Source organism: Neodiprion lecontei, chromosome 1, assembly GCF_021901455.1.
Source record: "Neodiprion lecontei isolate iyNeoLeco1 chromosome 1, iyNeoLeco1.1, whole genome shotgun sequence".
Taxonomy (NCBI): domain Eukaryota; kingdom Metazoa; phylum Arthropoda; class Insecta; order Hymenoptera; family Diprionidae; genus Neodiprion; species Neodiprion lecontei.
In genome coordinates, this window is record NC_060260.1 from 38475101 (window position 1) to 38487887 (window position 12787).

Here is a 12787-nt window from a genome sequence, read left to right on the forward strand (position 1 = left end):
TATATATGTATATATATATACACACATATAATATCTTTGACCTTTGCTCAAGAAAAAGCGACTAAGAAACGCGCAACGTATACATATATGATCTATATTACATTTATCCATGTAACGCACAAAACTCATAAGGTGGATAGAGGTAAAATACGCCAAGTATCAGATGTACGATTTTTTTTTACCATATATGTTATATGTTATAAATGTGTAATAATAGAGGTATAACGATTATCATCAGATATCATTGTGTTTTTTCGACGATATTATTATAAGTACAATAACGGGATGTCTTTCCATTTAACGAGTATCATTTTCGGCACAGAAAATTTGTCTTTTTTTTTTTTATGTGTTTTTTGGACCGTTGAAGCATGTGGCCGAAGCTTTAAACCGAAGGTATATTACGTTATGTGTATCTATCTATATATATATATATATATATGTGTGTACATTTTACTATATTCGACAATAATGTATCTATATGGAAGTTACATTTGCCTATTACAGCTGTAAGAATTATGTTTTTATCATTTGTTTATTTTCGTTCGCAACAATTGTACATCGTCGTTTTTATACGGCGATTATCGGCGACGACTATCAAAAGCCAAGCGAAGTATTTTTTTTCTTTTTTTTTTTTTATTGAAAAACTGGCGTCGCTGAAAACTAATCAATTATTGTTGAACCTCTCGCTTTCTGGTCGGTCATCGACATGTTAAGACGTGATGATGAATTTGTTGAATGTTCAATTTATACCGTATTATAGGTGAAACCGTAATATTGAAAACAGCATTGTACAAAGCTTTCGGTAAGACCGGACAGACAGAACTTTTTTTGTGATATACAGAAACGCGTACCTGTGATATTTACTGTAGTGGTATATAAAGAGAGAAAAGAAAAAGCCGTCTGTCGGCGACAATACTAGATTATAACAACTATTTCGAATAAACATACGCAACGTAATAGAAAAAAAAAAAAAAAAATGGTGTTTTACTTGTATATATATATTTTCCCCCTTCATCTTCCTGAAATTATCCAGATTCCATCGTTGAAACTTTCAATCGAAAAAGAAAAGAGAAAGAACGATTTTGCCAAGAAGTTAAAAAAGTCGCGGGTTATTAAAATACGTACAAGTTTCGGGTTGAATTTCGGCGTGAAGAATTTTAAATTAACTAAAAAACAGAAATGAAGAATCGAATCTGAATATCCGACAGCGATACGGGAGGAATCGCTAAAAATAAAAATACACGTAAAATTCTTGCGGCTAATTAAAGCGCGGTAAAAATTTTATTGCCAATTTACTAACAATTAGCGTTAATTCCATCTTTGGTCGGTGTATTATATTACATAGGCACATACAAAGTTTATGCTTACTTGTGTATCCTAGGATAAACACCACCAGCCTACCAGCTGCTCCGGGAGGTCTCCAATCGAAAGACGAAGAGGAAGGAGAAGAAGAAGACACTTCACCAACACTCACCTGAAAAAAAACGTACGGTTTCGCATTAATATACGTGTTTGCTTACTTATTTGTCCGATAATTAGCATTTAAACGAGCGTTTCTCGCATCTCGCAGCGGCAGCAGCTACTGTTCTTGCTCATTTATCTCGTTGCTTAAATTTATTTTCGGCAAGGTATAAAAAAATAAATGCAATTTAGCTGGCAAAAAACAAAAACTTGCTGAAAAATAACCAAGGCTAAGGTTAGTAACGTGAACGTGTCGATACGTTGAAACAAAAATGACTACATTATACTACTTTTAGAATAACCGATGATGTTGAATTTACAAAATCTGAGTTGCTTGTTGATGCTTTATTAACGTATTTGCAAAATATCGAATTTCTCTAAAGATGCATCGTTACAATAAAGGTGCAAACTTCTGCCTGATCAAAACTATACATACAGACGCGATCATCGCCGCGAAAAAAAAAAAAAAAATGAATCAAAGGATCGGAATTGTGATTCAAAATGTATCGACCAGTTTCAAACCAACATAAAATTGAAGTCAAAGGCGGTTAATGTTTTAGTAAAATTCATTCTATTCAACTCCAATCGGCTCGTTTTCGATAAAAAATGTAAGAAATCCGTAACCCGTGTGAATTCTATTCAATTCATTTAACCTTACCATTGAACTAACGACTATGCGAGTTTAGCGAATTTCCGACGAACTGTTGAAATGTGCAAATATGTACGTAATTTTTTTTTTTTCATTTTCTTTATCGGGGTATTGGTACAAGTGTCGAGTATCTGTAAGCTGACCGGCATAAATCATTTGTTTTGTTTTCAGATACATATTTGTTCGTCAGCTGTATAAGACGGATGTAAAATTAAATATTTATTTTTTCTTTCCTCGTCAAGAATTTCAAACAAAGGAAACTTGCTAGCGTGTAATTATGGAAATCTCTTTCGCATTTAGCGTAAGACCATTAATCTAAAAGTGAAAAGTATATGTCTATATTTCAATCTAACTTAACCTAACCTAACCAATTTTTAACTCTAATACGTGGGTAAAATCCACGTGGCCCAGCACTACTTGTTACTTCAACGTAACCGAAGTTGTCTGCTGTTAGGCGCAGTGACCGCCCCTGGTGTTCATATACCGGGACAATCTCTTGAAACTTGAAAATGAACCGCGCGTGCGCCGAGTAATTCGATCTAATTGGTCGGCGAAATCTTCCCGCGCCGATATTTTTGTCTGCGATGCAGGCGGGCCAACCTACGCAAAATTTGTACGTTTGAATTTTCAAAGAGCGTAAGCATTAAATTCCGACCGTTCTTCGAAGAATCAACTTTCCGAACCGATAACAAATGCTTCCCCAAACCTTTCCGAGTCGCTGCCTCAATTATTCGAGATTCTAACCTCGAAAATTCGTATAAACCACATCGCCGCCGGAAACAGTTTGACGGCTGAAACTCGGGATGGCCAGCCTGCACGAACAGCCGATAAAACTCGCGCATGCGCGGTTGATTTTAAAGTTTCAAGAGATTGTCCCGGTATAGTAGTATACACATGAGGTTGTTTCAAGTTTTTTTTAATTTTCGATTTTTCTACGGGTGAATGTAAAAAATGCCAGCTTCTGATCTAAAAAGTAGTCTCAAAAGGACAGCACTGTAGCATCAGTTTTAGTGTGTGCGGAAACAATTTGTTTGAATGAGTGAAAAATCGATATTAGCACTCCTTTAACACGTATAATGTATTTTACATTTTATTTTTTATTACTTTTACAACAAAAAAAAGAAACAGCAACGAAAGAAATGAAACGATCACACATTATTTTTTTCCCTGTAATATTTTTATTTATAAAAAGAACAGTATAATTTTGTACATTTCGTAGAAGAATGACAAAACATAATCTATTTTCGATTAGATCGATTTTTTCGGATTCGTAGAGTATTATCGATTGTTTTTCAAACTCGATTAAACGACCGAATCGATTATTTTTCTTCACGATCGGTTTTTGTTTTTTACTCCTACGAACGATGCAATACAATATCAATTTACGTGATTAAAGTAACAATTATAATTATAATTTTCTTACTTACTAAGTACCTATTTGACATAATTAGTGAAAGATAAATGAATACCTTCACCTGAAATTGGAAAACATTTTAAATAAAACTATAAATTATCAAAAACTTTTCCGCTATTACGACTACATACGGAAATTCACGAAATTTTGGTTTCATATGCAACGTTTCAAGAAAATTAATTTTTGACCGATTCAATCGAGTCGTGTCCTATTATTTATTTATTTTTTTTTTTTTGACTAGATTAATCGACGCATCGATTATTTTTAGCTTAGTGATCATCGCTACTCTCGTGCTGTCGTGAAACGATTTCGAACAGCCTGAGATAACTCAGATAACATGATGTGCAAAATGCCAAGAATCGTTGTAACCCAAAGCGATTAATTAACGAGCTGTGATATCGTGTGAACATTGCAAATCTACTAACTATTAAAATTAAATAACAGAACAAGAAAAACAGAGTAAAGATAAAGGCCACAGGACGATAAGCATAGTGAATCAGCCCCGGAAGGATATCTGAATCATCATTTGAGGGTATGTTGGTACCAATAAGATACGTTGATCCTGCAAGTTTCAGATTTTTATAATTAATTTTTGAATATCAAAGTATTTTAAGAAAATAAAAAAATCAATTCCATATTATTGTTTTGAATATTTTATGCTGTCTGCACTTATGAAGTAATCGAGTAAACTTCACTTCTGTTGTTTCAAGGGTGAAAATCGGTTTTTACATCACAAAATCGGTTTTTTATTAATTTCAATATGGCATACCTTGTCGATCAAGTTGTGGATTTGAGAGGTTATTCTACATCGAAAAAGGTATAAAAAAAATTTGTTTCAAAATTGTACTAATACGCTATCACGGAAAAAAAAAATAATAATTTCGAAAAAAATCGCCTGTTTCAAATGGTAATTACGAAAATTACGAGTTGTAATTTTTCCGGATCATAGCTTTTATATAGCTCTATGATGTGACCAAATTTAATTCAAATCAGTCAAGCCGTTTTAGAGAAAAAAAATTTTTTCTGATTTTCTGTTGTTTTCGATTTATTCAAACAACAAAGTAGATAAAAATCTGAAACTTGCTGCATCTTATTAATACTAACATACCCTCAAATGATGATCCAGATATCCTTCTCGGGCCGATTCACTATGCTTATCGTCCTGTGGCCTTTCGTATAATACATAATGTATACATACATAAATATGTTAAGGAGAACTAACGATGCAAGATTAATTCGGCGACTAATCGTCTCCTCTCGGTTTTACACGTCACGTGATATAAATCAGCCGCACGTTGGCACGGATCCAATTTTCTCACTTCACTTTGTTTGAATCGTAAATTTTCCTTCGGCAACAGTGTTCATCGTTACAACTCGTCGCCGATTTTCCTATGCCAAGAAATTTTTGTAGCGTCCATTAAGTCTCGATTGTTATTCACACACACACGTGAAAATTATTACAGGATGATATAACAGTATCTCTTACAGCTGAAACCACCGACGATTTCGTTTCGTCTGTGAATTTGTGACAAGTGATCAGTGTGTTCAATCAACGCGTACTAAATTTATCCTCTCCTTCGGGTTCCCCGCGAGCGCTCTGTCGATGATTCAAGAATTTAAATAATCTGAAACTTTCGGCCCACGGAAGAGAGAGAGAGAGAGAAAAAAAGCGTCAGATACAATCTAAAAATAAGAAAAAACCGACGTTGCTTTGACACTTTAATCTTCTAATATACACGGAGAATAACGACCGATAAATTTTTCGCCCTGATCGCTGAAGATTCTCGAAGTCTAAACTGGCATCAACGTTTCGTTTAATTTATACACTTTTTTTCACCTAACACGAAAACGATAACTTTTCATGGCGAACTTTGCTTTCTTTTCTACACTTTATATCGTCGCTGTAAAAGTTAAAAATAGCAAGACATTCTGAAAAATTTATAATCGAAGCTCTCGTGATTCAGCAGCCGATCATTAGATCGGCAAAAGATTGGCAAATTGCGAGCGCAGTCTAACGTAAATCTTACTTAATTCGGATATAATGTTGCGATAAAACGTGCTCGAAATTATTATACGGTCATCATTTCACGCGTTTATAATTATTCGAACTTAATGTCGTTAATTTGTTAACGACATAGTAGTTTTAATGATAAGATCAAATCTTAAACGTTGGCATTTATGTAAACATTAAAAAGTATTTAGATACGACAGAGATTAATAATTACCTAGCTGTGCAAGGTTTTTAACTTGACGGTGAGTGATCAAGCGTAATTCATGTAAAAATTTGTCATTTTTTATATCAAAGAAAACTAAAGACGAAAATTATAATTGACTGCTAAAAGTGCAACATTCCATCCCTAACCGTCACCCAACGAAATCAAATCGGTATAACATCTACACGGTCACGAAATTCAACTTATCGTTAATTTGTTAGGTGTACCTAATTTTTCCCTCGATCTTCACGCGTTACTTCGATGACCTCTACTGATTGTAAAGGTTAAGAATTTCAAAACGTGGTTCAAACGCGTCGCCTTCTGCGCATGCGCATCAACGACTCGTGTTTTCACCCTCGGTTTCGAGTTCCGTTGGCGATGACCGATCGGCTGGGTAAATCGGACTTCGAATTTCGTAGCAACCGATATCTATTATCCGTTATACATACTTTCTCCGTATTATATCGCAGAACAATGTTATGGCACGTGTTACAAAACTGCCGGTCGCCGGCTCAAACCCGTTTCTCGCATCACTAATCGCAGCTATATTCACGTGAAATACAAATATGGCGTATATCGCATTGTATTGAAGTTAGTAACGTTATCCCGGTAACTATTCATGATGAAGAATAACCGTCATTTTATGATTTTCGAATTGTCCGAAATTCAGTAACTCGTCATAAAACTAAACACCCTCATATTTCGATACAGTTGTTCCTTAACAATGAACTAACATTACTCACGTCAACCTCGTTGAATCTTTTTGTTGGCGAGCCTTATTTATTTTAGGTATTCACTCGACGTACGGATGTTTCACATCAAACACAAACATGCGTACATTACACGCGTGGAATATTTTTCCGAGTAATGTTTGAGTACGTGTACTTGAGGGCAATTTCAATGTCACGCGAATCGTGAGATTTCATTCGGACCAAACAACTGAAGGGGAGATAATCGAATGTTTTTCTGACAGAGATGAATATACGCGAATACCGACCGACACGCACGATTGACCTTTGTTTGTTGTGCTTCGTCTTATGTGGATCGCAGACGAGGCGGAACGAACTGAAGTTAGCACTTTCTCGCAAATACGAATATTAAGAGACACGCGATGAAACGTTGGGATTACCGTCAGACAGAAACGAATCGACGATCGATTACTGACTAAGGAATGGCTAATTTATTCCGCACATGGCAGAGCGGAAGTGTATGTAGAATGTAAATACGGATTGACGACGGCAGGGCGTTCGAATGCGCAGAATTCGGATAACACGCTAGATGACCGAGGTTATTCAAGGTTGATATTCACCTTTTAATCACAGGAGGCACGTGACAGCTTTTCACTATTCCACACTTCACTTAACGCTGTCAATAATCGGTGGAAAACCCGTAAACGATACGTGTCGCACACTTTCCAAGAGTCAGTTATCATTCCACTAGGCACGCTTCATCCACCAGCTGTAGCGGTTTTAACATGCAGCCCGATGTATCGCGACCGACGTCATATTGCGGCCGAAAGTTGAGCTTCGCTCGAAATATCGATCGATCTCACACGATAACACCGGAGTTACCGACCATTTGACGCGAGTTCGTTATCGACCGACCGTACTTGGCTGTATAACAGTTTGTCGATTATTTCAATTTCAATTCGAATCAAAATTTACACATGAAATCAAACTCTCACTTGTAATGAATCGTGAAATGTGTGAACGGAAATTCACTTGCGGCATCCGTATTCGATCAATTCAAATCACTGCATTACTTCAAGTTTAGCGATGATTCTAAAATTTTCAACGCTTACCGACCGAAAGTATCATCATCACAGATACTAAACAAGTCATTCAACTGACGATATTATCGTCGGATTCTGTCTTAGATAACCAGGCCTCCGTTTGAACTAGAAAATTTAACCTCGAACCAACGTGTCAAGGTAGCTAATATATTACACTACGTAATATAATCGCGGTCATTAACTGACACCAATTACTATTGTATGTAAAACACTATATGAACGAATGCGGTTTTCATGGGGCGATAAAATTGCTAAGATTACAATAGAATTACGTCATTTTTGACGCGGTTAACGCTAACGTATTTTTTTTTTTTTTTTTTAATATATTGAACGTTGAACGATAGAACGTTGATTGAGGAAAGAAGGGGGAAAAATAACGTAAACGCAACTAAATTTAGATTTCTAACGAAATAATGAGTTTATCCGTGTACTAGTGTATTTAAATACTACGAAAGAGACGGAAAATCGGGTTCGGTAGTCAAATAATTGCACACGTACAAGTGGCTTTGGAAAATCAGAAAAATGACAGAGTATAAGAAAGCCAAAAACGGAATTTGACGGCGAAATATACACGCAAATGATTCGATTATTAATTTTTTAAATCCGAGACGAAATCAATTTACAATGAAGTGAGTTAGTGGTAAACGTGTTACAGAAGAGACGACGCAAATTAGTATACACGAGATATTCTGTGAATAGCCAAATAATAACCGAATAACCAGTGAAATCACATGCTTCGTTACCCCCAAACATTTATATTTTACCCTCACTATCGCACGCTCGATATTTTACACTTTGAACCGAACGGAATGAGATAAAAGCGAAAAGACGATCCGGTCTAATGCCACTCGCAACGTCGATGTTACTAATTGGTTCGGGTGCGCTAACTGATCATGTGATCGAACTAATTCCGATTTTGGACCACTGAAAGGTCTCGGTGTATCGACATTTATAGACCTCGACCCGAACGGTATCTGATTTAAGATAAGACGTACATCGTCGGCCTCGATTGGACTTGCAGGATATTTGGGGCGGTTAAAAATCTGCCTGGAAAAAAATTCCTACAATTTCACTCTAGTATCGCTTATTTGTTCCAAATACGATTAAATCAATTCAACAATTTCGATTTAGTTGGTTAATTCCTTGATTCAACAAAAGTCTTTCTTAACGCCATCGAGTTAAACAATCAATCCTTTCCCTCCGTGGATGTTGTACTAGATATTTTCAGCTGAACAAAGCCGTGAAATCTATTTCAATTGCTGCGCCGACATCAAATTATCGCAAATAGTACAAAGAAAATTTAATATGATTGAGGATTATCACAAATAATGGCAATGCATATTAGATTTTCGGTTTACAGTTACAGAGCTCATATTTATGTAGTACCGAAAACCATATTTTCGGGTAATTGTACAGAAAGAAAAAAAGAAAAGAAAATATTCGATATCTCTACGGTAAGCAAACTCTCTAGTGCAAACAATTCATCTCTCGCATCAGCCAACAGCGATTTGAAATGATGAGCATACCAATGTCGGAATAAAATCTGAACAAAATGCCTCCACCGATCGCAATTATCTGCAATCAAAAACAAAGTCGATCAATGACCCAAAGGTCCTCGTTATTACCGGCGGTCAATTCTCTATAAGCAGATTAAACGATGCTTGAGTCCGAGGTTGAACTTCCGGTTCTCCTTGCTCCGATAATGGCGTATGAAAAAGGATATGATTCAGTTTGTTGCCCATGCAGTTGTGAGTCAATCGGCTCGCTCTCAGCCCTCGTATGTCGGTTGATGCGATAGCGACAATGCTTGTGATGCCTGGTATCGTGCCTGCATGATTTACATATCGTGTTTCCGACCGCACTGCGCTGCTCAATTTACGAACCACGTGACATCGACCATGCATACAACGAGCGAGGAAATGGGGAAGTAAAGGGAATCACCCAACCCTTTGTCAGTGCGAATTGATAACCCTACACCGCGGAGGAAAATTTGTAGTTAGTACAGTGGCTGCTACCGCAGAGTCCGAAGCTATTATAATTTCATTTTTACAATCTGCACTTACGCGATTGGGTTGGAAATAAACAAGCCAATGAGAGACGGACTAACTATAAAGTTAGTCTTAACCTCTTCCCGGCCATCGTTCCATATTTGGAACGGACACGTGCAAAATTCGGCCGGAAAGAGGTTAAGACTGAGTCGACCCTCGTGACTGTTTGACCGTACTCTGTAGTCTTCCTCGTTGGAATTATATTCAAATATATCTATGTTATAACCGACGTTATACACTGAGATGAAAATAGACGCTATGCTGATTGTCAATTTTTCCCATTACTTTTTATTACGTTAATAACTGTTTGAGAGATGAGAATTGTGATACAGTTGAAATCCTGTCCTATAATCAAGAGTTGCAACAAATTGACCATATGCACAAATGAAGTTCGCGTGATGAAATTACAGGGCTTTCAATGATTCACGGCATCTATCTCTGCTCATTGTTAGTTTATGAATACGGTATTTTTTCTCAGTATATCCGATACACTTTGCTCACTTATACCGTGAACTCTGACAAATAAACCCAGAAGCGCGTCACGGTTCAGACTCTGCTTACCCGTACGTCAAATCGTGACAAATATCCGAGTACTCGGTGTACAGATTTCTTTACACTTACACAATCTTGTTAAGCTACTTTTCAGTTTGCTCTCTGCGGTATAAAGCCGCGGCAACTGTAATATATATGTCAGTATGACGTGGAGTGAATCAGCGAGTCGGAAGCGGCTTAGAGCGCAAGTATAATTAATTTATAGCACAATAAAATGACAGGGTTTGACGAGTAGCGAGTATAATTATCGATGTCGGATCAAATTCGGACCTGAACGGTTCTGTTCCACAGCCAGTAAAATCCTCATCGATGTAGGTCTGGATAATTATTGCAGATTTTTCAAAAACGAATACAAAAACTGTGATATTGTTGCCAGTATAATTTATTATATCATCCCAGCGTGGAATTTGTATCATCGATTCGCAATTTGCGGGTAATGTTACGCATGAGCGTGAGCTTATCGTAGTTCGTGGCCTAAGTAATTAGCCCGAATTGGATTATCCGGATTCCGCGAAAAGATAACCGTCTTCGTGACCATGTAGTTGTTTTTTTTTTTTTTTTTATTATACGGTGCGACGATCGATAAACTCTTCGATATTTATCCTCTTCGGCAGCCGGGTGCGGGTTCAATTTCCACGCAAACTTCCGGGTTTCGTTATCGCGGTATTCGATCTATAAAGTGCCACGCGGCGCGTGCAAATTGCGTTAAAGCGTGCGATGCGTCACTCGCGAAAGGTGGAATTAATCGCTGTAGTACGAAGGTATAAACAGATAGCTGTTACTGTATCAGTGTGTCGATTCTTTAGTTCCAACCTGACAGAGACTCACGTCCAATTTTAACCGCACCTCCGTCGAAACACATCGAAGCGGCAATTTCGTTGCAACATCGTTCTGAGAACCAGTTTATTTTACAATAGTTCACTATAAATTCGCTACGAATACAGCAACGAGTTGCAGCTGACCGACCTACTTTGCGAAATAAATAGCAGGATGAATAGAAGCTCTCCTACGTATATCTTTCGTTCAAACAAACAATAGTAGTGAATTCAGAGGAACCGATCACGGCTAGCTGTTCGCGGACAGACTTTGGTGACGTCACACGACACTAACCAATAAGAATGAATGAGGCTCGGAGAATCTCGTTCAAGCGTCTAATGAGAATTAAAAAAAAGTCTGCAAGTGCCAGTTTTTAAAAAATAAAATTTCTTTTAAAAAGTATCGGCCTTGGCATCCACATACTTCCGAAAGAAATTTTGTTTTATTTCTTTGTTAATGGTACTTATATTGATCTTTTTTAATTTTCCTTTTTCCAATTTTCAACCACTACGGAATCTCGACATATTATTTATACTGTTATTGTATTTTACCACGCAGCATCTTTTACCAAAATTCAATTGACTCAAGTAACGTTACATACGTATAATTAGTTTGTGATCTGCAACAGAGTTGAGAGTTATAACCGTATTGAAATATCGAAAATCAGTTAAAACTTACAAACATTCGTATCAGTTTATTGACGTACTTGACGCCTATATTTAGGTATACATAATTCGGGAAAAGTTCCTTCGGTAAATATAAAATTCCATCTTTACTTTTCTTATTGACTAATCTCCACCGCCAACAACCGACCGATATCTGGAATTTCTGCTGAGAGTGGAAATCGTATGACATGTAATACACGTCTACAAGATACACGGTGTGAATAATTACTAACTCGAGGAAAAACGCAAGTGTGGTGTATTCATTGAAACATACCGTACAGCCACTTCTTCGACTTTTTAAGTTCTATTGCTCAATATCCCGTCTAACAAGATACGCGTAATATCCGCCTGCTATGTAAGTACGCCTTCTGAAAAACGATCGAATTGAACAAAACGCCGTTTGCTCAACCGTCGCACCTGCCGATCACCGAACAATCTATTTCGTCAGTAAATAGCTGTGCAGCGTCATTTTGCACCGCGGGTGAAATACAGACTTTAATCTATTCCAGCTTCGCGGGTAACGGATATAGATTCTCGTTCAAATTCCGCTGACTATTTTCACTGTTTACCATAACTAAAAAATGTAGGTCTCGGTAACCAGAAAATCCAGTATATGTTACTATTGTTTATTACTGTGATTAAACGCGTCGTATATTTTTCTGCAACTATTGGGATTGCTACTTCGCAATGCGTAATCTGGTGGGAAAAAAACCAATACGACCAGGCTGACAGCTGACCGTTGACCGTATTTTTTCACGTGTGGATGATAAAACAGATATTTTATTGATTACGTTTCATAAATTTATGTGACATGAGTAATTCGAAACCCCAAGAATTACGATTTGCCTACGTTAAAATTAAAACCTGAGGTTATGCGGTGATAAAATGGCGCCGACAACCAGGATCTGATGTCATGAGGACATTTTTCATTTGCGATAATTTGATTTTGTTGTAACGATAGATTAACGTTGTCATAGTTGTAATGGATTAAACAAAGATTGCGGGAATCCAAGTATTGCAGAAAAAAGACATTCGTCATTCTACTTCTCCTTGGGAATCAGCGATGAGAGCAACAGGCGATTCGTTAGGGGTGCGTCCTCCGTACTGATATAAAAATAAACAAAAGTGAACCGCGTCCTGCGCCGTCGATAAGATCGTTCTCAAAAAAATTCAGCGA

General features: G+C 37.1%; 1 protein-coding gene across 6 annotated transcripts in view; it reads right to left on the reverse strand.

The window, feature by feature from the left end:
- The window catches only part of LOC107227669, a 94452-nt gene extending 87229 nt beyond the window's left edge, over nt 1-7223 (reverse strand). For all 6 annotated transcript variants that reach the window (XM_046746359.1, XM_046746358.1, XM_046746355.1 and 3 more), the window contains exons 1-3: nt 7047-7223; nt 4723-5121; nt 1369-1474 (exon numbers count right to left, since the gene is read on the reverse strand). The gene's annotated coding sequence lies outside the window, so the exon portion shown is untranslated. The remainder of the gene's footprint in view (nt 1-1368; nt 1475-4722; nt 5122-7046) is intronic.
- Between the last annotated feature and the right edge of the window lie 5564 nt (nt 7224-12787).